This window comes from Bison bison, unplaced genomic scaffold (assembly GCF_000754665.1).
Source record: "Bison bison bison isolate TAMUID 2011002044 unplaced genomic scaffold, Bison_UMD1.0 scf7180017864533, whole genome shotgun sequence".
NCBI lineage: Eukaryota > Metazoa > Chordata > Mammalia > Artiodactyla > Bovidae > Bison > Bison bison.
In genome coordinates, this window is record NW_011495082.1 from 6278056 (window position 1) to 6302011 (window position 23956).

Below are 23956 nucleotides of genomic sequence, written 5' to 3' on the forward strand. Positions count from 1 at the left end.
ATTAAGATATTTCTGCAAGTTATAAGCCACAATAGTGTAAAAAAGAATATGAGACAGACCTAATAATTCCTTGATCTCATTCAAACTTTTTACTTAATAATATAATCAAACTATCAGATTTGTATATGGCCACATTTATTTCTCACTTGGGAAAAAGGAATGTGAATTATTTATTAAAGAAATGTTAAAAGGCATTGTATATTCTTAGTGTATTCAGTATACAGAGTCATTTGAATGAAGGAACAGATAATTCAGGTCAAAAATGGATTCTTTTCATGTGTAAGTTATTTAGTGTATAAAGTGAAGTGAAAGTTGCTCAGTCATGTCTGACTCTTTGCTATCTCATGGACTATACAGTTCATGGAATTCTCCAGGCCAGAATACTGGAGTGGATAGCTGTTCCCTTCTCCAGGGGATCTTCCCAACCCAGGGATCAAACTCAAGTCTCCTGCATTGCAAGCAGATTCTTTACCAACTGAGCCACCAGGGAAGTCTTATTTAGTGTATGACCACATTAAAAAGTGATCACTTAGGGATGATTTACTTATTTCCCTTGATCTGTACTTTGTACATGATTTTACAGATTAGTCATTTAGTATAACTGATGTAAGTATTGAAATAACCAAAAATATTTTTTGTCAGCCTTTCTAAATTATATAGGTAAAGGTGATAAGTTTCAGAAGCTTTACGCACACTCCTCTGTAGGGTACAGAATGCTAAGAATATGGATGGAGTGTATGTGTCTGCCAAAAGCACTATCGTCTCTTTCCAGGGCATCCTGGTTCAGCATGTTGAAAATGATGAGGTATACAGCATATACTGTTAAGATTCCTCCATAAACCCAGTAGTAACTCTAGAGAAATAGAATAGTAGTTCTAGAGAAATAGAATATATATGTGTGTGTGTGTGTGTGTATATATATATATGAGAAAGAGAATAAAAACAATTCTTCCCTTAAGGAATTTATACAGGGAAGATAAAGAAATGATCAAGTAAACAAGAATAATTATAATTGATCAAAAAACATGTGTGATTACAGATTATAGCCCAGTCTTGTGCAAGAAAGTCAGGATACAAAGGAGAATGATGCAAACTCTGCTCTCAAGGAGCTCATAGTAGACTTCTGGGATTCAATAAAATAATTTTGAAAAGGTACAGCGGATATAAAACCATAAAAGACAAAGAAGTCTCAGGAATTTGGATTTTTATATACTAGAACATATATATTTTAACATTATATACTTTTTTGTCTATATAATTAAATTTTATTCTAATAAAATACAAGGTTTAAGAAGGGAGAATGCTACCAGTTTTGTTTGCCAATTAATCCCTTTTGTCATTTTGCAAGGAGCCTGGACTGCTCTAGGTCTTGAAAAATATAACCCTGAACACTGAAATCTTAGTCCAAATGAGAAATTGTCACACTTTTGATACTAAGTTAAAGGAATAAGAGCTATTATTCATTTATTCATCAGTTTAATTTTCCATTTTATACTTTTCCATTTTGGAATTTAAATATCTCTAAAAGGGTGTGTGTGTGTATGTATAAAATATCAGAGAAGGCAATGGCACCCCACTCCAGTACTCTTGCCTGGAAAATCCCATGGACGGAGGAGCCTGGTAGGCTTCAGTCCATGGGGTTGCTAAGAGTCGGACTTGACTGAGCGACTTCCCTTTCACTTTTCACTTTCACGCATTGGAGAAGGAAATGGCAACCCACTCCAGTGTTATTGCCTGGAGAATCCCAGGGACAGGGGAGCCTGGTGGGCTGCCGTCTATGGGGTCGCACAGAGTTGGACACGACTGAAGTGACTTAGCACATGTATATAATACATAAGGATAGCTTGAGTTGCAGAAAGGGAACTCTGGGTTAATCAATTCTTCAGTAATAGGACTTTTAAAAAATCTAGAAAAACATTGATGATTATTGGTATAAAGGTAGAATTTCAAGGAGAAGTGTAGGTTTAAGGTTTCAAAAACATAAAACTAGAAGTACTGTGTGGATGTATAAGTTTATGACAGTAGGATTTCTGCTCTTGGATGTCAAGGTGAAATCATGACGAGGCAAAAGCTACAAAAGTGGGTCTAGCATAAAGAATCATTATGCCCCATTGTGCCCCTCAGCGTAGCAGGGATGAAGGACCTCAGGCAGGATAGACATATCAGGAGAGGGCCGGCTAAGAAGAGCAAGGTCAACTGGGTCTGAGGAGGGCTGGGCTGTGTTGTGCCTTATCAGTGGTTTCAGCTCTCTCTGATGCTCAGTCAAGACCAAGCAGAAGAGTTATTAGAGATGGCCCCTCAGTTAAGCACTGGAGGGGCCTCCCAGCCTCCTTTTTTTTTTTTTGAGGAAGTTCAGGAGTACTTAATAAACTGGGGTTAAGTTTATTATAGTCCCTGGAGCCGAGAGCTGTCTGCTGCTCCCCATATCATGGCTGGGAGCCCTCAGCCAGACTGTGGGCAGAACAGCGCGGAGCTGCTTTACTGAGGGCCATGTCCCGGCCTGGCTGGTAGAAACATTCAGAGACGGCTGAGTCACTTCTGCCATGACCATCTCTGCCTGCTGACAGATGAGCTTGTCACCCCAGCAGTCTCTTCCCCATTTCCAAAGTAGAAAGTCAGCCAGATTTCAGGCCAATCACGCTACAGGAGCAGGATCCGCTGAGATCTCTAAGTCCTCCTTCCCTGCCCTCTTCCGCTCACAGCGGTGCAGAAATGACTCTGCCCTCCCAGTCCCACCCTCGTAGAACTCCATGCTGAAGTTTCCCTTCCCCAGTTCTTGTGAACCCAGAAGTTCGTGGAGTTTCCACTGGCCCCACGATACTGACCGTAGGCTGTCCCTCCATCCCAGTCTTCTGGGAACCTAGGCCTGTATTCTGTTGGACTTGAGCTTCATCCCCACTGCTGCCTTCATCCAAGAATGAAGGGGTTATGCACCCTTTGCTTTTCTCAGAGGTTCATCAGAGACCAGGACTTTCTATACATGTGGCTCATAGAGTGTCTGGGGCAGGAGAATCGGGGAGTGTAATCTAGAATCCACAACCACAAGTTTTTTTTCTGCTTTGAGAAGGAGTCTTGTCTCTGACTGGGGGTGTCCTGAATGAAGGCCACAGGCTCAAAAACAAAAATACATCTTGACTATTTTGAGTGTAAGTTTCTGTGAGTATCTAGTGACACTAACAGAGCACAGGTGACGACCAGGAATCCCAGAAGCCACAAATAAACCAAACATGTACTTCTTTTTTAAATCTCCACCGTTTTCTTAAAATTTACTGTCATTTTAAAAAGGCAGATCTGGTAACACGTTAGGAGGATGTCACTGGAGTTGGCTGACATCCCCTATATGCAGGACATGACCTCAGGAAGTTCAATTACATCCTGTGTGCCTGAAGTCATTTCAGTAGTATCCCAACTCTTTGCGACCCTATGAACTGTAGCCGGCCAGGATCCTCTGTCTTTGGGATTTTCCAGGCAAGAACACTGCAGTGGGTTGCCATACCCTCCTCCAGGGGATCTTTCTCAGCCCGAGATCGAACCCATATTCTCTTATGTCTCTTACATTGGCAGGTAGGTTCTTTACCACTAATGCCACCTGGGAATCCCAAAGTGAAAGTTTTAGTTGCTCATTTGTGCCTGACTCTTTTGAGACCCCATGGACTATAGCCCACCAGGCTCCTCTGTCCATAGACTTCAGACAAGAATACTGGAGTGGGTAGCCATTCCCTTCTCCAGGGGATCTTGCTGACCCAAGGATCGAACCCAGGTCTCTTGCAAAGCAGGCAGATTCTTTACAATTTGAGCCACTAGGGAAGCCCATTACATCGTACTGTCTCTCAAGTCTGGGATGGACATTGTTTGTTGTTATATTTCATACTTAAAAGAATTTAAAACTTAAAAAGAAAAAACAAACAAACAAAAAGCTTTACATGTAACCATGCCATCCCTGCATGGTTAGCTGTGTCTGACTCTGTGACCCTTTTGTCTGTAGCCTGCCAGGCTCCTCTGTCCATTGGGTTTTCCAGGCAAGAATACTGGAGTAGGCTGTGATAGCTTACAGTGAATGGTGAACGATGTTGCCAGATCCGTGGTCTCTGAAGGAGAAGAGTTAACTCTGGGACAAAAGACAGTCTCAATCACTCAGAGCTTTGTGTTGATGTTACTTAAAGTGCAAGTGACAGAGAAAGCTTCTGACATAGACATAGAAGGGGGCAGGAAAGTACCCGTCCCACTAGCTTAAGTGGGGCCTTATATTCTTCTCAACTAGCTACTGAGAATAGATTAAAAAAAAAAAATACCTCAAGGCTGTGAGAATTTTGCTCAGACCCTTTCCCGTAACATACATCCAAAGCTCAAAAAAGGGCATGTTCTTGAACAAGAGATACAGCTGCCTACAAGGCCTACTTGTCTGAGGCAAAAGAATGTGAAAAAGATAATGTTTACCCCTTCCTTAAAGGTGCTTTAGACTTGGACTCCTTATCAACCTGCCTAAGTTAATTCTCTCAGTTGCCATTTCCTTCTCCAGGGTATCTTCCTGACCCAGGAACCTAACCTGTGTCTCCTGTATTGCACACGGATTCTTTACCTGCTGAGCCATTGGGGAAGCCCTGACAAATAACACATCCTCCAACAGGCTACTTGATGCAAGGAAAATTGGAGTAAATGTTTTAATGGAAATATAGACTTCTGCTGTCTGTCTAATGTGCACACATTTTTTGAAAATACACCATCGTGAAAAAAAAATCTGTAGTAAGAACTCTAAATACACTTCAGAAAAGATATATGGTAAAAACCTTAGTGAAATGAACAAATAATCAAGAGTTTCAATAATCATTGTTTTGGAAAGCAAATGAAATGACAATATTATGAAATAAAACTATTGAATAACTAAAAATATAAACCTGACAAATTTTATATTTAAACTTTGAAGTTTAAAAAATATCATCTATGTAGCAATGTAAGAATTATGTGTTTCAAACAGAAAGAAACATTTCCAAAGGTAGTTTAATAGTATTGCTTCATTTAGTCTTGCAAATACATATACTGTGGTGTTGGAGAAGACTCTTGAGAATCCCTTGGACTGCAAGGAGATCAGTCCTGGGTGTTCATTGGAAGGACTGATGTTGAAGCTGAAACTCCAATACTTTGGCCACCTCATGTGAAGAGCAGACTCATTTGAAAAAACCCTGATGCTGGGAAAGATTGAGGGCAGGAGGAGAAGGGGACGACAGAGGATGAGATGGCTGGATGGCATCACAGACTCAATGGACATGAGTGTGGGTAGGCCCCGGGAGTTGGTGATGGACAAGGAGATCTGGTTTCCTGCAGTTCATGGGGTCACAAAGAGTCAGATGTGACTGAGTGACTGAACTGATACAGTTGAACTTAGGAGAGAGAGAAATAATTTGTGATTTCTTCCTATCATCTCATTTTACAAATGGAATTAAAAGGTATATGATGTGTATATTAGTTTTTCAGTCTATTATAACAGTACCTCAGGCTATGACACAGAAAGGTACTGAATCATAGTTCTGGAGGCCATATCTCAGGTCAGTGTCAGCAGTCCATGCTCCTTTTTGAAAGTATGAGGGAAGAACTTGTTTTAGATCTTTCTCCTAACTTCTCTTATTTCCTTGGCTTGTGGCAGTGCATCTCCAATATTTACACAGTGTTCTCCCTGTGTGCATTTTAAGTAATTACACTGCAGTGACCCTTTTCCAAACAAGGCCACACTCTTAGGAACTTGTGGTTATGGTATGTAGCTCTATATTCTTTCAACATATGGATAAGGGGCTACATGATACAACCCATAAAAATGCAATGAAAGACATTTTTGATTAGTTTCTCTGAGAACAATAAACAATTATTTATGTTTTTATGTTAAGGGGCTTCCTAGGTGGTGCTAGTGGTAAAGAACCCACTTGCCAATGCAAGTAGACCCAAGAGACTCAGGTTTGATCCCTAGATGGGAAAGATCCCCTGGAGGTGGACATGGCAACCGACTCCAATATTCTTGCCTGGAGAATCCCATTGACAGAGGAGACTGGAAGGCTACAGTCCATAGGGTCACACAGAGTTGGGAATGACTGAAGCGACTTAGCAGGCACACTTATGTTAAGAAATGTCTTAAAATTAATGGAAATAAGCCAAAATTATAGAAATCTTTTTTTCATTGGTTGCTATTGAAGCTGGTATGGGTACAAAAGATAAATTTAAGTGACATTAATTTGAACATAGTTCTCTTCATTGCATTATTCTCCAGGAATCATTTTTTCTTTTGTGGGGCTGGGATAAAATACTGAAAACAGAGCAAGTCATGGATGTGGTCATGATTATCAGGGATTAAATCATCTTTTTGACTTAAGTCACAGTAAGTTTAAGACTGCTTGGTGATTGTGGAGGTCTCGTGTACTACACGGATTTCAGATGACACTGTTGGCATAATACACCAAGAGATGATTTTTACTTACAAGAGATACCAATTTGTTAATATCATTTGAGAAAATGCCTATGTCAGCTCGCTAGAAAATATTGGATCAAAGACTTGGCTTTTTAAAAAATTGGCATTATAATTCATTTGAATAAACACTTTGAATAATTCTCTGCAAATGAGTTCAAAAGTAGTTATACAAATATGTGCTTTAATTCATTTGGAAAGGAATAACATGTCCAAATTTTCTATACTGATATCAGATTCTAGAAATTAAATAAGTGATGGCCTGGATTACTTTCCAAAAATTGAAATTTTGAAGTTTGGACACTAATATATATATGGATTTTAAAATCTCAAATATTATGTGTAATTTTCAACTTGCCTTCTGGTATTAAGTCAAAGGAGTAACACATTTGTATTAAGCTTTTATTTATTCATGTTCTATATTTATTTTGAAATTAAAAATATCTAACACTATAATGCTATATACATTATATAATTTTTTGTAAAAATAAATTTTGTTATATTCCCATTAGTTACCTTTTCTTAGATTTACATGATGAATTTCATTTATTATACAATAGAACTGTTCTGGACATTATTAGACGTATTGAAACACAAAACTGTTACTCAGCTTCAAATTAAATTGTGCCGCAGATTAGACTGCATGAATATACTTAACAGATTATTCATTATAAGTATTCACCACTTCGACATGTTAAAATAGCACCCATTCTTTCTATAGTGCCAAACACTGTCCTAGGTAGATATGAAAATACTACCATTTTACCAAGGAGGAGACCAAGATTCAGAGCAGTTACTTTCCAAAACCAGATCAGTGATTGATCAACCCAGGATTCCTTCTGAGTCCAGATTTCATGCTCTTATATACCATATTGCTTCTGTTTGTAGTACAGAGTATATTATCTGTATGAACATATATGCATTCAAAAATCTATCTTAATTCTTTAAACAATCTGAGGAAGAATAGATATATAATTATGGCTGGAAGAATGGCTGGGGAAATCCTTCTAGCAGTTACTGTATGACTTATGAGCTTGAAAGCATGGATTTGAAGTCAGCCTGTGTTGTGACCTGAGGAAAATCACTCAAACCTTCTAAGCCTCAGGTTCCTCAGTAAAATGGGGTTAATCATGCGGTTGCTGTGAAGATTATCTGAGGTGATGGATGTTAAGGCAACCGTATAGTAACTTATAGGGAACCATCAATAAACTTTCCCTGATAAAAGAGATCTGTTTAATGCACTGCAAATATATTCTCACATTCTTTTCCTTTTTCTAATGATATCTTTTGATGAAAAAAATTTTAATAAGCATGTTAAGTGTAAAATATGTAGAGAAGATGGCACATGTCAGAATTGTACAGAAGTGATGTTTTGTTAAAGTGAACCCATCAGGTGAACAGCACTCAGAACTCAAATTGGAACATTATCAGCACCTCAGAAACCCTCATCCTACTTTTTGTTCTTCTTGCTCTCAAAGATCATTATTATCCTAACACCATAGAGCAGTTTAGTCTGTTTTTAAACTTAATGTAAATTACATCATAGAGTATGTCTGTTTTTCTGCTTGGGTCCTTTTATGTGACATTATATTTGTGTGATTCAGACATGTTGGTGCATGAAGTTGTGATTTGTTGATATGTATCACTATACAGAAATTCATCATACTGATATTATGTCATTGACCCCCCCTTATATTGTTAAAGAACATTTAGACTATTTCTATTTAGAGTTACTATAAATAATGCTGCTATGAACATTCTTCTATAGGTCTCTTTGCAAACAGACGTGTACATTTCTAGGATACATATCTAGAAATGAAATCACTGGTTTATAATGTATGCACGTATTTAGCTTTGTTAGAAATTGCTAAAATGTTTTCCAAAATGATCCTATCAATTTACAATCCTGCCAGGAGTGTGTGCATGTTCTAGTTACTTCTAACTCTTCAACATTAATAACTTCAATTTTTATTTTAGACATTTGGGTTGGTGCATACTAGTATTGCTTTGTTTGATTAATTTGTTGCTTTTTGATGTTAAATGAAAGTGATCATCTTCTCTATAAAGTTTTGGCTACATATGTGTGTGTGGTGGGTGTTAGGTCTAGAAAGTTCTCTCATACTCTCTCTATCCCTTTCAAAGGTAAAAACTATGATTTCAGTTTCCATAGATTCGTTTTTGTAAGTTCCTTGCCTTCACCTAAATAGTCACAGGATATATAGATCCGGCTTCTTTGGTTCAACAAAAAGAGTGTGCAATTCTTCCATGTCTTACATTTATGAGATATATGTTTATTTTTTATTGGTGATTAGTACTTTTTAATATAAAGTTACCAGTATTTATTCATTCACCTATTGATTATACATTTGGATTATTCCCTGTTGGTGGACATAATATTTTCATTATTAGTTTTTTAAAAGTTCTTTATACTATATAGAATAGCTCTGTCCCATAGAGCTCTAGATACCGTCCACTAGCCACATTTGACCACTGAGTACTTACGATGAAGGTAGCAGTAGTATGACCAAGGACCAGAAGTTTTAACTTTGATTTAAGTAGCCACATGTGACTAGTAGCAAAAGAGACAGTGTAGTTTTAGATACACATCTTTTTGTCTGATATATGTAATATGGAATGTTCTCTCCCAGTCACTAGCTTGCTTTTTGGTTTAAAAGTTTATTTTCATGAACAGTCTTAATTTTGGTAAACTGCAGTATTAATGATAATTTTATTTTCTATTTGTCTGTTGTTACTGTATGTTTTATATGTATGTACTTTTTAAATGCCGACCCCTTAATATTGAGACTGTTGAGTTCATTATCAGATCCGGTAGTGTTTTGGCAATTGGAGAAGGAAATGGCAACCCGAGAAGGAAATGGCAACCCACTCCAGTGTTCTTGCCTGGAGAATCCCAGGGACGGGGAAGCCTGGTGGGCTGCCGTCTATGGGGTCGCACAGAGCCGGACACGACTGAAGCGACTTAGCAGCAGCAGCAGCAATGTTTTGGATTTGTTTTGCTTTTCAGTAGTCTTTTGGAATACACACACAATTGTGTCATGAACAAATAGATCTGAATCATGTTAGAAAATACTATTAATACAACTCTGGTTTTATCAGGACCTCTTGAAATCAAAGACGTAAAATAACAAAAGCATTAAAAAGAACAGTGAGAAAATATATTTCTCTAATTTAGTTACTTACAAGGACAGTTTAAATTCTGATTTTTGAAGTTTGCTTGGGAGGATATCGTACCAGTTCATCAAATTCTTTGTGCATCGTCTAATGGCTGTTTTGTGTCGGTTATTCAAGTCTCTCCCAGTAATAGGTCTCAAAGATACAATAGAGAAATATGCTGAGTCTGTAGAGTCTCTGTCTAAGCCCAGAAGTATGCTCCAAGTGAGTGAAGACCCTTGACACGAGAAGATTATATGAGAACATAATAAAAAGAGCTGTAGCTAGGGCATTTACAAGAGCTAGACTGACACATTAAATCTCTTGAGACCCTGAGGAGAAGCTGGAGTAAGAGCTAAGAATCATTCAGGGTTACAGCTCTCTCTAGTATATTGTTAAAAGGATATAGAGTTAACAGGTAAATTGGTTTAAATAATTAAGGTGAACATATATGAATAATTATAAAATTACAGTATACTTCTAGTTTCATATAACTCAAATGAGTTCTATCTGTAGAGCCTTATATCTGTGAACTCTACATTTAAAGAGCACATAATATCAGAAATGGAAATTTCAAATTCCTTCTTGATGTTAAATGGATGACTACATACACTTACAGTGTAAGCTGTAGGGCAGAAACTGAATCCATTTCCACTTAAATATTATGGCAGAAGCCTCAAGAAATATCATAAAAATGACTAAAATATATGATGCTGTAATGCCTAGCATTAAGTTGCTGCTGATTCTTCAGGTAGTAAACAGTGAAGAAGAATAAGATGTGTAGCTTTTGAAGTGGCAAGAGCTGTATCTAGTCACTGGAGGAGTATTTACAAAATATCTTCTCAAGGCAGTGCAGTATATTGATGTTTCCCATATATTCTTTTTCCCCTAAAAAGTTACCTTTGTGGCTAGAGCCTAAAGACAGAAGGAAACTGGGACAACATAAAGTTGACAAGGAGGTAAAGAGCACCACAGAAACAATGATGATGAAAAGAGATGTCAAACACACATGAAGGGTAGCCAATGAAATGAGTCTAGTGGTGAAATGACGTGACTCTGGTGAGACTGGAGGATTAATCTTTGTGTAATACTGCATCAAAAATGCAGAGTGGACAAGAGAAGAATCAAGCTTTGATACTGGGTTACTGAATTGGAACTTTGGAACAAGGCCATGACCAATTATGAGACCTAAATTAATTCATCAGGAGAAAAATCAAACTGCCTGTGGCTTCTAAAATTGTAATAATTGCTTAAAGCTAGATATGCTTATAAAATCACTGGGTGAGCTGTGGGAACTAATTCACTGGAAACTCCTGTGGGTGGTGTATAACTTTAAAAATATTAAAAATTGCTAACGATTAAGCCCCATTGAGTTGGCAAGTTAATAACATTCCAGTGAGATCTGTAGTAGAAAATGCTTCATCAGCTTAAAAAAATATTAAAGATCAAAGTGTAATAAAGAATTGGAAATTTATTTTAGCACATGAATTGGAAATCCAGGTCTCCAAATGTATTTTATTAAGGTATTTCCCTTCTAAATTAATGATGATTATCACTAATTTTGTTAATATCAAATTTTCCAAACTTTGATTTTGTTTGTATCTAGTTTTTGTATCATAGTTGCAAAGTGAAAGCAAAATAACCACTCTCTTTATTACTTTATTATACAGAGGTAACAGATCTTATATGTTATGTATTCTAATATTTATATTAAAGGGTCCTTGCATTGATAACATGAAGTCTTAGAAACTGGACTACAAGGGAAGCTCCTATGTCAGCATATTTAAATTTGTAGAATGAAGTGGGATAAGGTTGGAGTTAAGAGAGAGATTTTTACTTTACAATTTTCAGAATTGCTTGAGTTAAATAAATAAATGCAGTTCAGTTCAGTCGTTCAGTCGTGTCCAACTCTTTGCGACCCCATGAACTGCAGCACGCCGGCCCTCCCTGTCCACCAACTCCTGGAGTTTACCCAAACTGATGTCCATTGAGTTGATGATGCCATCCAGCCATCTCATCCTCTGTCGTCCCCTTCTCCTCCTGCCCTCAATCTTTGCCAACATTAGGGTCTTTTCAAATGAGTCAGCTCTTCACATCAGGTGGCCAAAGTATTGGAGTTTCAGCTTCATCATCAGTCCTTCCAATGAACACCCAGGACTGATCTCCTTTAGGATGGACTTGTTGGATCTCCTTGCAGTCCAGGGGACTCTCAAGAGTCTTCTAAAGCATCAATTCTTTGGTGCAGAAGCACTGGTAATTTAGGTACATATGATTGGATATTCTACAGGCTACTATTACCTATCCAGCCCTGCTTTGAATCAAAGTAGGGTAAAATTTTAAACTGCTGGACATGGGAAGAGAGTGTATAGAAAGTTAGGCCAGAAGATGAAACAGCAGGCAGCCTCTTTGGGGGAAGGAGAAGAGTAGTAGGAGTTCCCCTTAACCCTAGTATTCTCCTGACCCACACTCCATGCCTTAGAAAATGCACATTTACCAGCCATATAATTTACTAAAATAATGGCCACTGTGCTAGAAATCAAGGAACCACAGGGTTTGATTCTTCCTATATATTATTTTTTATATAATTAAATTTATTCTTAATTGAAGGATAAATGCTCTACAAAATTGTGTTGGTTCCTGCCAAATATCAATATGACTCAGCCATGGGTATACCTATGTCCCCTCCCTCTTGAACATCCTTCCCACCTCCCTCCCCATCCCACTCCTCTAGGTTGTTGCAGAGCCCCAGTTTGAGTCCCCTGAGTCACAAAGCAAATTACCAATGGCTATTGATTTTACATATGGTAACATATATGTTTCCATGTTACTCTCCTCATACTTCCCACCCTCTCTTCCTACACCCTTGCTGTGTCCATAAGTCTGTTCCCTATGTCTGTGTCTACCTTGCTGCCCTGCAAATGGGTTCAACAGCACTGTGTTTCTGGATTCCATATATATGTGATAATATACGATATTTGTTTTTCTCTTTGTAACTTACTTCACTCAGTATAATAGGTTCTAGATTCACCTACCTTATTGGAACACACTCAAATGCATTCCTTTCTATGGCTGAATAATATTTCATGGTGCATATGTACCACAACTTTTTTATCCATTCATCTGTCAATGGACATCTAGGTTGCTTCCATGTTCTGGCTACTGTAAATAGAGCTGCAATGAACCTTGGGGTACCTGTGTCTTTTTCCATTTTGACTTCCTCATAGTATATGCTTAGCAGTGAGATTGCTGAGTCATATGGTGGTTTTATTCCTAGTTTGTTAAGGACTCTCCATACTGTCTTACATAGTGGCTGTATCAATTTATATTCCCACCATCAGTGCAAGAGGGTTTCCTTTTCTCCCCATCCTCTCCAGAATTTATCATTTTTGGATTTTTTTTTTTTTTGGCCATTCTGACAGGTGTGAGGTGATATCTCATTGTAGTTTTAGTTTACATTTCTCTAATAATGAGCAATGTTGAGCATAGTTTCATGGGTTTATTAGACACTTGTATATTTTTGGAGAAATGTCTGTTTAGGTCTTTTTCCCACTTTTTGATTGTTTTTTTTTTTTATCTTTCTGGTATTGAATTGAATAAGCTGCTTGTATAATTTGGAAATTAATCCTTTGTCAATTGTGTCACTTGCTATTATTTTCTCCCATTCAGAGGGTTGTCTTTCAACTTATTTATAGCTTCCTTAGCTGTGCAAAAGCTTTTAAGTTTAATTAGGTCCTACTTGTTTGATTTTTATTTCCCTTACTTTAGGAGGTGGCTCATAGGGGATCCTGCTGTGATTTATGTTATAGAGTGTTCTGCCTATGTTTTCCTCTAAGACTCTTATAGTTTCTGGTCTTACATTTAGATCTTTAATCCACTTTGAGTTTATCTTTGTGTGTGGTATTAGGAAGTGTTCTAATTTCATTCTTTTACATGTAGCAATTCAATTTTCCCAGCAGCATTTATTGAAGAGACCATCTTCGCTCCATCATATATTCTTGCCTCCTTTCTCAAAAATAAGGTACCCGTAGGTGCGTGGGTTTATCTCTGGACTTTCTGTCTTGTTCCATTGGTCTGTATTTCTGTTTTGTGCCAGTACCATACTGTCTTGATGACTGTAGTTTTGTAGTATAGTCTGAAGTCAGTAAGGTTGATTCCTCCAGATCCATTCTTCTTTCTCAAGATTGCTTTGGCTATTCTGGGTCTTTTACTTTTGCATGTGAATTGGAAGATGTTTTGTTTTAGTTCTGTGAAAAATGCCATTGGTAATTTGACAGGGATCACATTGAATCTGTAGATTGCATTTGGTAATATAGTCATTTCCACAATATTGATTCTTCTAACGCAGGAACCTGGAATATCTCTCCATCTGTTAGTCATGTTTGATTTCTTTCATCAGTATATTATAGTTTTCTGTATACAGATCTTTCACCTCCTTAGGTAGGTTTATTCCTAGGTATTTAATTTTTTTGTTGCAATGGTAAATGGGATTGATTTCTTAATTTCTCTTCCTGATTTTTCATTGTTATTATATAGGAATGCAAGTGATTTCTCTGTATTAATTTTGTATCCTGCAACTTTGCTAAATTCACAGGTTAGCTCTAGTAATTTCCTGATAGTATTTTTAGGATTTCCTATGTATAGTGTCATGTCACCTACAAACAGTGAGAGTTTTACTTCTTTTACAATCTAGTTTCCTTTTCTTTCTTTTTTTTCTTTCATTGCAGTCGCTAGGACTTCAACTATGTTGAATAATAGTAGTCATCCTATATATTCTTAAAATGGACAACTGCCAGGTAGCACAAAGTGTAGCTGGATCAGGATGGTATGGAAGGGTCAGGTTTATCCTACAGACTCCTGCCTAACTAGTTGTGCTGACTCATTTCAGTTACCTTGACATAAAGCAACTCTATGAACTACGTACGCAAACTTTCTGTACTTCATTTAACTCAATATAGGCATTTCCTTTAATTATATTAATTACATAACATTTTGTTCAAATGAAGGAGTTCTGGTTCAACTTATTTTTTTTTTTTAACAATACATAATATGTGCCTGCTTTTTCTTTATGTCTGTTAACAGCTTATTTGTTGATTTTGCCCATGCCACAAGCATGTTAAACACTGGTAATTTCCTTATGGGTTCTCAGGTGGGTTACTTAAGGGTTACTTTGACTGGTTAATTCATTTTATTTAGCATTTATAGAAGCTGTTTATATTTGGTCTATGTTGCATGATACTAGTACAACAAAATTACTTGATGGCATAAGAGAAGAAAATTATTTGACCACCCTTGTTCTCATCTTACATTGCAAAGTAACATAATTACAAATTGATTTTGCTAACAGAGCATTTTTGTGGTCACTATTATGATATTCACCAAAATAACTTTCTAGACACAGAAAGAATAGTATTTCTCTGCCTCTCTGGAGTTTTGTGTAGTTATGGATCTTGTTTTGACCAATAAAATTGGAATTGGAATGATACATTGATATAGGAGATGCCATAAGTTTAGAGAAGCCCTGAAGAGCTACCTGGACCCACCGTGGAATTTATATGACTGAGAAATAAACTCATTGTGATGTGGCACTGAGATTTGGGGGTTGTTTTGAGTAAAACATAATGCTAGAATATCCTGACTGAAAAACCTGAAACTTTCTGATAGACATTTAGCAGTGTCTAATAACATAACATTATTATGTTCTTAATGAACCCCCTGATTTAATTATTTTATATATTGTACATGGGCTTCTCTGGTGGCTCAGATGGTAAAGAACCTGCCTGCAATATGGGAGACTGGGGTTCAATCCCTGGTGAGACGATCCCCTGGAAAAGGGAATGGCTACCCACTGCAGTATTCTTGCCTAGAGAATTCCATGGACAGAGGAGCCTGATGGGCTCCTCCAAGGGGTCGCAGAGAGTCAGACACGACTGAGCGTCTAACATGCTTTGCATACATTATATGAAATTAATTTCTGTTGGTTCAGATAATATTCAGGGGTTACATTCAACATATTTTATAATATTAAGTATTCACTTCTCTATATTTGTTACTTCAACTCATTACATTTTCATTAAGTACAATTCTCTTATTAATATATCTTTTTCCAAACCCAAATAACCCCTCTTTAGAAGCAATTACTGCATCTTTTTTGTGGAAACATACCTCGAAAACTAAAGATGATGATACTTCAGTGTTTCCTTTCAGCTACGAAGCCTTCCCTAGAGTTTCACTGTTGAGCTTTTGACACTAAACCCAGACACTGAGCATCATAGCAAATTCTCAACAAGATCGTTATCTAACATATGAAGTATCATTCCTTTAACATAAACACATATGCTTTTAAGTGATTTCTGGATGGCTTAATTTAAGTACCCACATCTTGCATGTCTTTTAACTGCACTTTAATAATAAGTTTTCATGGCAAGAAGCCACAAAATCATGATAAAACACATGGCCTGTTCACTGGTAGTCTCAGGGTCTATAAGACATTATGGGATTTAATTATAATTCATGTAGAAAATCAGAACCTGAACAAATGGAAACTTGTGTAACTTAGAAGAGTTGAATTGGGAAAAAATATCTCAATATTTTTGGTGTCCTCAGGGACTTTGGGTACAAAAGTATTAAAATGGAACATGGATCATTGGTGAAATTTCACATATTTGGAAGTTTGACATAAAATCAGGGATTGTAGCTCAACTGGTAAAGAATCTGCCTGCAATGCAGGAGACCTGGTTCAATTCCTCTGTCGGGAAGATACCCTGGAGAAGGGATAGGCTACTCACTCCAGTATTCTTGGGCTTCCCTGATGGCTCAAACAGTAAAGAATCCTGCAGTGTGGGAGACCTGGATTCGATCCCTGGGTCAGGAGATCCCTTGGAGTAGGAAATGGCAACCCACTCCACTATTCTTGCCTGGAGAATCCCCATGGACAAAGGAGACTGGTGGGCTACAGTCCATGGGCTCGCAAAGTCAGACACGACTGAGCAACTAAACACAGCACATTATTTTTCTTCTGAGTAGAAAGATGCTCAAAATATGGCTCTTTTTACCATGATCACCAAACTCAAAACATGAGTTTTATTAGGAAACTTTTCTTAAAGAGAATTAAGGGGATATATTGAGGGTTGCAGAGAAGGCAATGGCACCCCACTCCAGTACTCTTGCCTGGCAAATCCCATGGGCAGAGGAGCCTGGTGGGCTGCAGTCCATGGGGTTGCTAAGAGTCGGACACGACTGAGCAACTTCACTTTCTCTTTTCACTTTCATGCATCGGAGAAGGAAATGGCAACCCACTCCAGTGTTCTTGCTTGGAGAATCCCAGGGATAGAGCCTGGTGGGCTGCCATCTATGGGGCTGCACAGAGTTGGACACGACTGAAGTGACTTAGCATAGCATTGAGGGTTGGGCTTCCCTAGTGGCTCAGACGGTAAAGCGTCTGTCTGCAATGCAGGAGACCTGGGTTCGATCCCTGGGTTGGGAAGATCACCTGGAGAAGGAAATGGCAGCCCACTCCAGTGTTCTTGCCTGGAAAATCCCATGGAGCGTGGAGCCTGGCGTGTTAATGTCCATGGGGTTGCAGAGTCGGACATGACTGAGCGACTTCACTTTCACTTTTATTGAGGGTGGAGTGAAAACAACCCATCCCCTGCCTCCTCAGATCTCCACAGGTATATGGGTGTGTGAACACTCTAGTGAGGTGGCTTGTAGTGGCAGGGGTATAAACACTTACCATAACTGACAGGCCTGGGAAGAAGATAGAGAGAGGCTAAATATAGGGCCAGGGCAGGATTGTTGGGTACAGATGAGGATGCCCATACATAGGAGGATCTCTTCTCAGAATCCAAGGGACCAAGGAATTTGGCCAAGTATAGCATGGAGGTAGGGTAAGACCAGCAGGTTAGCACAAAACATACCCCGAAGAGTTCATACAGTTCTCCAGGTTTCCCAACCGTCTTCAGAGACACGGAAGTGATAGTAAGAGGCCAAGGACAGGAAACAGAAGGAATGAGTGACAAATGAGAAAGTACAATTGACACATACCCGAGACATGTGTCAATCCGTGTAGCATCCTTCACTGTTCCCCACCACGTTATCTAGGAGAACTGGAAGGAAATGAACATACGCTTCACTTGTCCACTGTTTCAACAGATATCCATGAGAGCCTTTGCATGAAGTTTGGAATATTGGTTAGGAATTTTGGCTCTGAAGCCAGACTGCTTATTTTGGTGCCTCAATATTACTAAGCAAGGGGGTCCTTAGGGAAGGTTAATTAACTTTTCTTGACCCTCTTTTTCCCTATCTATTAAACAAAAACAGTAGAAGTTTCTCTAGGTTGGTGTGATTAATAAGTAACATGAGCAAACTGTTGGGTATATAACAAACAGCATTTGCTACAACTGCTAAAACTACTTTTATTACTACCATGAAATAATGGCCATTTTTCTGGAAGGCAGTGAAAATGAAATGGGTGTATATAACACTATGAACTCAGATCTCGTTTGAATATATAGATGCTAGAGATGTGATGAATATCGACACTAATCACGTTTCCATTTTTGATTTGAAAATTCAGTGGATTTGATACTATGAATCTTTACTGAATAAAATGGCTAATTTTATTTTACCATTTTTGTGTATTCTTCACTCTGCCTTCTTCATCTAGTTACTTTTATTTTCCTTTAGGCATTGAGTTTCTCTAATCATTATCAAATCCTTTTAGGTGAATAAATGTTATTGGTGTTGGTTGGTATAAAGGGTTTGTGAAGAGTCATAAAAACTGCACTTGAATATCTGAGAAAGGAAAACTTTGTCAAACAAGCAAAGATATTTACATGATGAGGCAGTGAGTGAAAACGCTGGAACAGGAGAGAGTCATAATGATTTTGGAAATTATTCTGTCATCAGTGTTTAAAAAGCAGAAAAGGTAGGGAACTGAAAATATGAAGGTGAGTTAGGAGGTAAAGAGGTGAGCTAATGACTAGAACATAAAGCAGGTTGTGTAGGACTAACACAGAGAGAGGGTAAATTTGAGGAGATTAAAGTGGTAGAACTTGGAAAAACAATTGAAAATTGGGACAAATAAGTGGAAGCAAATATACACATGGAATCAAAGTGAAAGTGCAAGTCGCTCAGTCATGTCCGACTCTTCGTGACCTCAGAGGCTCTACAGTCCATGGAATTCTCCAGGCCAGAATATTGGGGTGGGTAGCCTTTCCCTTCTCCAGGGGAGCTTCCCAGCCCAGGGATTGAACCCAGGTCTCCCGCACTGCAGGCAGATTCTTTACTGAGAATACCTGAGCCACAGACTATCCCAAATAATAGTTAATGATCGGGAGGCATCTCTTATAGAGCTTGATGAAGGAAAAGGAAAATATTCTTAGTTGTATAGATAAGTAACTTTGAATTTTTTACTTGGGGCAATTAGAGAAACAGTTCTGTGAAATTAATGATAAGGTCCTTTGTGGTAGCATGTGAGTTCTTCAGTTATATAGAAATTGTAGAATCTGAAGAACCTCTGAGAAATCCCACCTAGATGCTATAGACAATATTCCCCAGTCATAAAAGAACTTTTTTTTTTTTTTTTACTAATTTAAAAACTGGTTTCATATTAGAGAGGAGTTAAAGTATGACAACATTGGTTTACAAACTTTGCAACTCTGGATCACAGTAGGGTTTCTGAGCAATTCCTTGGAACTTCTGTAGTGGGAAATAGAGCAAGACAGAGCAGCTGGGATGTGGATTTCTAGTTGCCCCTTCAAACTTCAGCCATTCCTCTGTTTTATGTATGGAGCTAACCATTATAACATTCTACTTGAAGGAATAATTTTGTGACCAAAAGAATTGGAAATTATCTTTTTATGGTATTTGTAATACTCAAGTACACTTGTTAGAATAAACTTTATAGCAATGTCTTTCTCATTTTCTAGTATCCATGCAGTGATTGAGTCCTCTGCAGAAAGTCTTGAGTCAAAGAACCCCTTATGGATATTGATTTGAATGGTTTGTGGACTTGATGGTATGCAGTGACAATTATATTCAGGCTTCTAGTTCTCAGAGTGTGTAGGACAGAAAAGAGGTCCTTCTCATGGACCCACTGAATCAATCCTCCAGGCCTCTGCTCTGATGAGTTACATACATATCATGCTCTGGGCAAGGTCACTTGGCCTAAGGCATTTTTACAGACAAGATCATTCTGGAGGCATCTGAGGCACACATTTAATTTCTCAGGTCCCAAACCAATGTATCTTGAAACACATAAGTACTTCATTAAGGTTTCTGCAGTCATCGTAGTGGGAAAATGCAAGAATAAGAGACAGTTTCCTTTGACACTGAGATGGTCAGTGTTAAGAAGGGTTTTGGCAGGGGACAGACTTCCATGGTGGGGAGAAAGGCAGCATGTAGATCCTGGTGTAACTGTTTGAAAATACAAGTTTGAAAGATAAAAAATTGAAAGATGTGGTGGACTATATTAGTTATCTGCTGCTGTGTGACAAACCACCCCCCAAATGTGGTGGTTAAAACAAAACATATATTATCTCTCATGATTTATGTGCCAGAAATGTTAGTAAGTCAGTCATAACAGAGATGGCTTGTCTCTTTCATGACATTTTGGGCTTCAGCTGGAAAAGTTGAAAGTTGAGTGTTAAAATTATCTGAAGTCATGCCACTAACATGTCTGGTGGTGGATGCCGGCTCTCAGTGGGGGACTTAGCTGAAACTGCTGCCTGGAAGACTTTAACATAATGTCTACATAAGGCCTAGCCTTCCTTACAACATGTTGGCCAGGTTCAGAAAGACAGAGAGACAGAGAAAGAGAGCCAGGAAGAAGTTCACTGCACCTGGTATACTATAACCATATAAATTAGAAAGTTACTTTCACCAACTTCTATTTGATGCAATTACAAAAATGCACCAAGTTCAAGAGGAAAGGATGTGGACTGCATCTCTTGATGGAGTTGTATTACTGTAACATCAAAGAGAAATTTGTGGGACAGAATATACATAGGTGTATCCATCTTGGTATGATGCAATCTGCCACGAGAGAAGTAAAAAGTGATGAGTGTATTATTGTGATTTGTTCTGGGGTGCCAATGATACCTTTCTTCCCACTGGCTCTGAACCATTGAAAAATATATACAAGAGTCAGCTTGATAATGCATAAAGCTTCAGTGGAAAATGCAGGTCAAAGTCTGAGTCAAAATGGTTTTCCCATTGAAATGAATTACTCACCAATCCACAGAGATGAGAAAACTTACCCAGTGAGATTTTCCTCACTCAGAGCAATAGGAGCAGATGCTATGAGGAGGAGAAAAATATGAGAAAGAAAAAAAATGGATGTACATCTCTGGCCAAGGTATATTTTCTTTATTTTATAGAAACATCTTCAGTTGGAGTTTGCTTGCAATGCTGCCAGATATAAAATGGAATCGAGGGCAGGGAGAGTCTTAACAGGTGTTGGTACAAACTCAAAGCTTCAAAGGGACTTGCTTTTTGCTGCCAAGAGGATTGATGCAGATGTACACTTTGGCTTCTGTAGACTGAAATGAAAAGTTTGTGAATTTATTCCATGTTAAACCCCACTGTTATCTGACCAGCAAGGAAGCAGTTCTCCCTTAGAAATGGCCTCTTGTCATGAAATATTCAAATGAAAGATGGGCAAGGTTTTGATTTTTAATGATTCCATAAAATGCACTTTGTGCTATGGGGGTGTGTGTGTGTGTGTGTGTGTGTATGTATGTTTGTTGGAGCCAGACTTCTTTTTTTAATGCCTATCTTTCTCTCTCTCTCTCTCGTCTCACTCTCTGAGTGGATTTGTGAAGCTCAGGCTTGAGGCTTGCAGAACTGAAAGGCCTTTCCAGCATCACAGGTAAATCACCTGCAGCTGTGAACACTCTTCACAGAAGGTTAAATTTATTCCATGCTATAGAGGAGGAGTTCATCTCTGTAAATAATTGTATTATGTTCCTTTATAAACACTTTGGTAGAAGAAAATTCCTGGTTTAACTCAATAACATATTACACTTTCCCTGCCCTGCGAATTAGATTGATTATGGTGGCATGTGAGATTGATAATACATAGATCTGTGTTATGACAGCCATTGTTTTAGTGCCAAGTTGAAGAGAAATGCTTCCTTAAATGTATCATTGTATAAAATATTGACCTGGAGAACTTCATTATTCAAGCTGGAGAGACAGTCACTACTTAGCAGTAATAAACTGTTTCTGTGTTACATTGAGAATACTTCGGGAAATATGAGAGTTGTCAAATCTCTTGAAAATCCTGTCTTTATAGTACACATGACACTAAAGCTATAGCTGTATTTCCTGCTAATAAAAGCAAAGGCACAGACGGATGTGAAGGCTATCACTGCGCACTGACAGGAAACGAAGAAAAATGAGTACCTACTTGAGGAGTTGGAAAGACACAGGCCAATGACCTTGAGAAGCTTTACTCTTTCGAGATATCTTTGTTCTTGTAAGGAGAGCAAAGATAATGCTGCATTAGTGTAAAAAATAAAATAAACCTGAGTCTCTAAACTGAATACATTTTATGAAAAATATCCTGAAGTGTCTCTTACAAAAAGTCACGTGAGATAACATAAAAATAAGAAATGCTGAATGCCAGCCAAAATATCTTAGGAAAGAAAGACATTTTAGCAGTTTCCAAAAATGATATAGAGAAGTGCAATTTTTTTTTTAATGACAGTTTGAACTAGTATGACATTTATTTCATTTGTTAAAAAAAAACCCTTTCTTCCAATTAACCTCAACATCTCTTTTCCTCTTGTAGCAATGTTAATGAAGTCCCACCGCCCCCCACCCCCCCCGCTTTTTAAGAAATGCTGTGGTTAATGTTATTTAAAAAGTAAAAGCAACTTGCAAAGCTTTTTGTGAATTGCTGTTAAAGTGTCCTCCAATTTGTCTGAAATAGAAACAATAAAAATTAAAGAATAATTAGGGAAAATAAGCATGTGAGAAAAATGCTAACTGATATTTAGTATAACTAATCATCCCAAAATGCGTCATTAATAATTACAGAGTAATCATTATAGCATTAGTGATTTATTTGATCTTATTTACTTATTTTTTTTGAAACTTAGAATTCCATTAAGAATATATGTGGTAATGCTCAGTTATTTATACAATTAAATTTAATAGAATATGTGTACATGCTAAGTCTCTTAAGTTGTGTCCGACTCCGTGACCCTATGGACTGTAGCCCACCAGGCTCTTCTGTCCATGGGATTCTCCAGGCAAGAATTACTAGAGTGATTGTCATTACTTCCTACAGGGGATCTTCCTGATTTAGGGATCAAACCAGCATCTCTTTTGTCTCATGCATTGATAGGCAAGTTCTTTACAGTAACACCTCCTGATTTCTTTTCCTTAATTTTTCTTTTTAAATTTAGAATTACATTAAGAATATATGTGATCATTCTTAATTATTCAGACTATCAGGTTAATAGACTACTTATCAGTTCAGTTCAGTTGCTCAGTTGTGTCTGACTCTTTGCAACTCCATGGACTGCAGCATGCCAGGTTTATCTGTCCATCACCAACTCTTGGAGCTTGCTCAAACTCATGTCCATCCAGTTGGTGATGCCATCCAACCATCTCATCCTTTGTCGTCCCCTTCTCCTCCTGCCTTCAATCTTTCCCAGCATCAGGGTCTTTTCAAATGAGTCAGTTCTTCGCATCAGATGGCCAAAGTATTGGAGTTTCAGCTTTAGCATCAGTACTTCCAATGAATATTCAGGACTGATTTCCTTTAGGATGGACTGGTTGGATCTCCTTGCAATCCAAGGGACTCCCAAGTGTCTTCTCCAGCACCACAGTTCAAAAGCATCAATTCTTTGGCACTCAGTTTTCTTTACAGTCCAGCTCTCACATCCATACATGACCACTGGAAAAATCATAGCTTTGAGTAGACAGACCTTTTCTGGCAAAGTAATGTCTCTGCTTTTTAATATTCTGTCTAGATTGGTCATAGCTTTTCTTCCAAGGAGCAAACATCTTTTAACTTCATGGCTGAAGTCACCATCTTCAGTGATTTTGGACCCCAAGAAAATAGTCTGTTACAGTTTCCATTGTTTCCCCATCTATTTGCCATGGAGTGATGGGACCAGATTCTATGATCTTAGTTTTTTGAATGTTGAGTTTTAAGCCAGATTTTTCACTCTCCTTTTTCACTTTCATCAAGAGGCTCTTTAGTTCCTTTTTGCTTTCTGCCATAAGGGTGGGGTTATAGATAGTTCCATTTCAAATTCTTCAGAAATGTAAGTTGGTTTTATTTAACCAAAATTTCTTTGTTACAGTAAAACTTCATTTTTT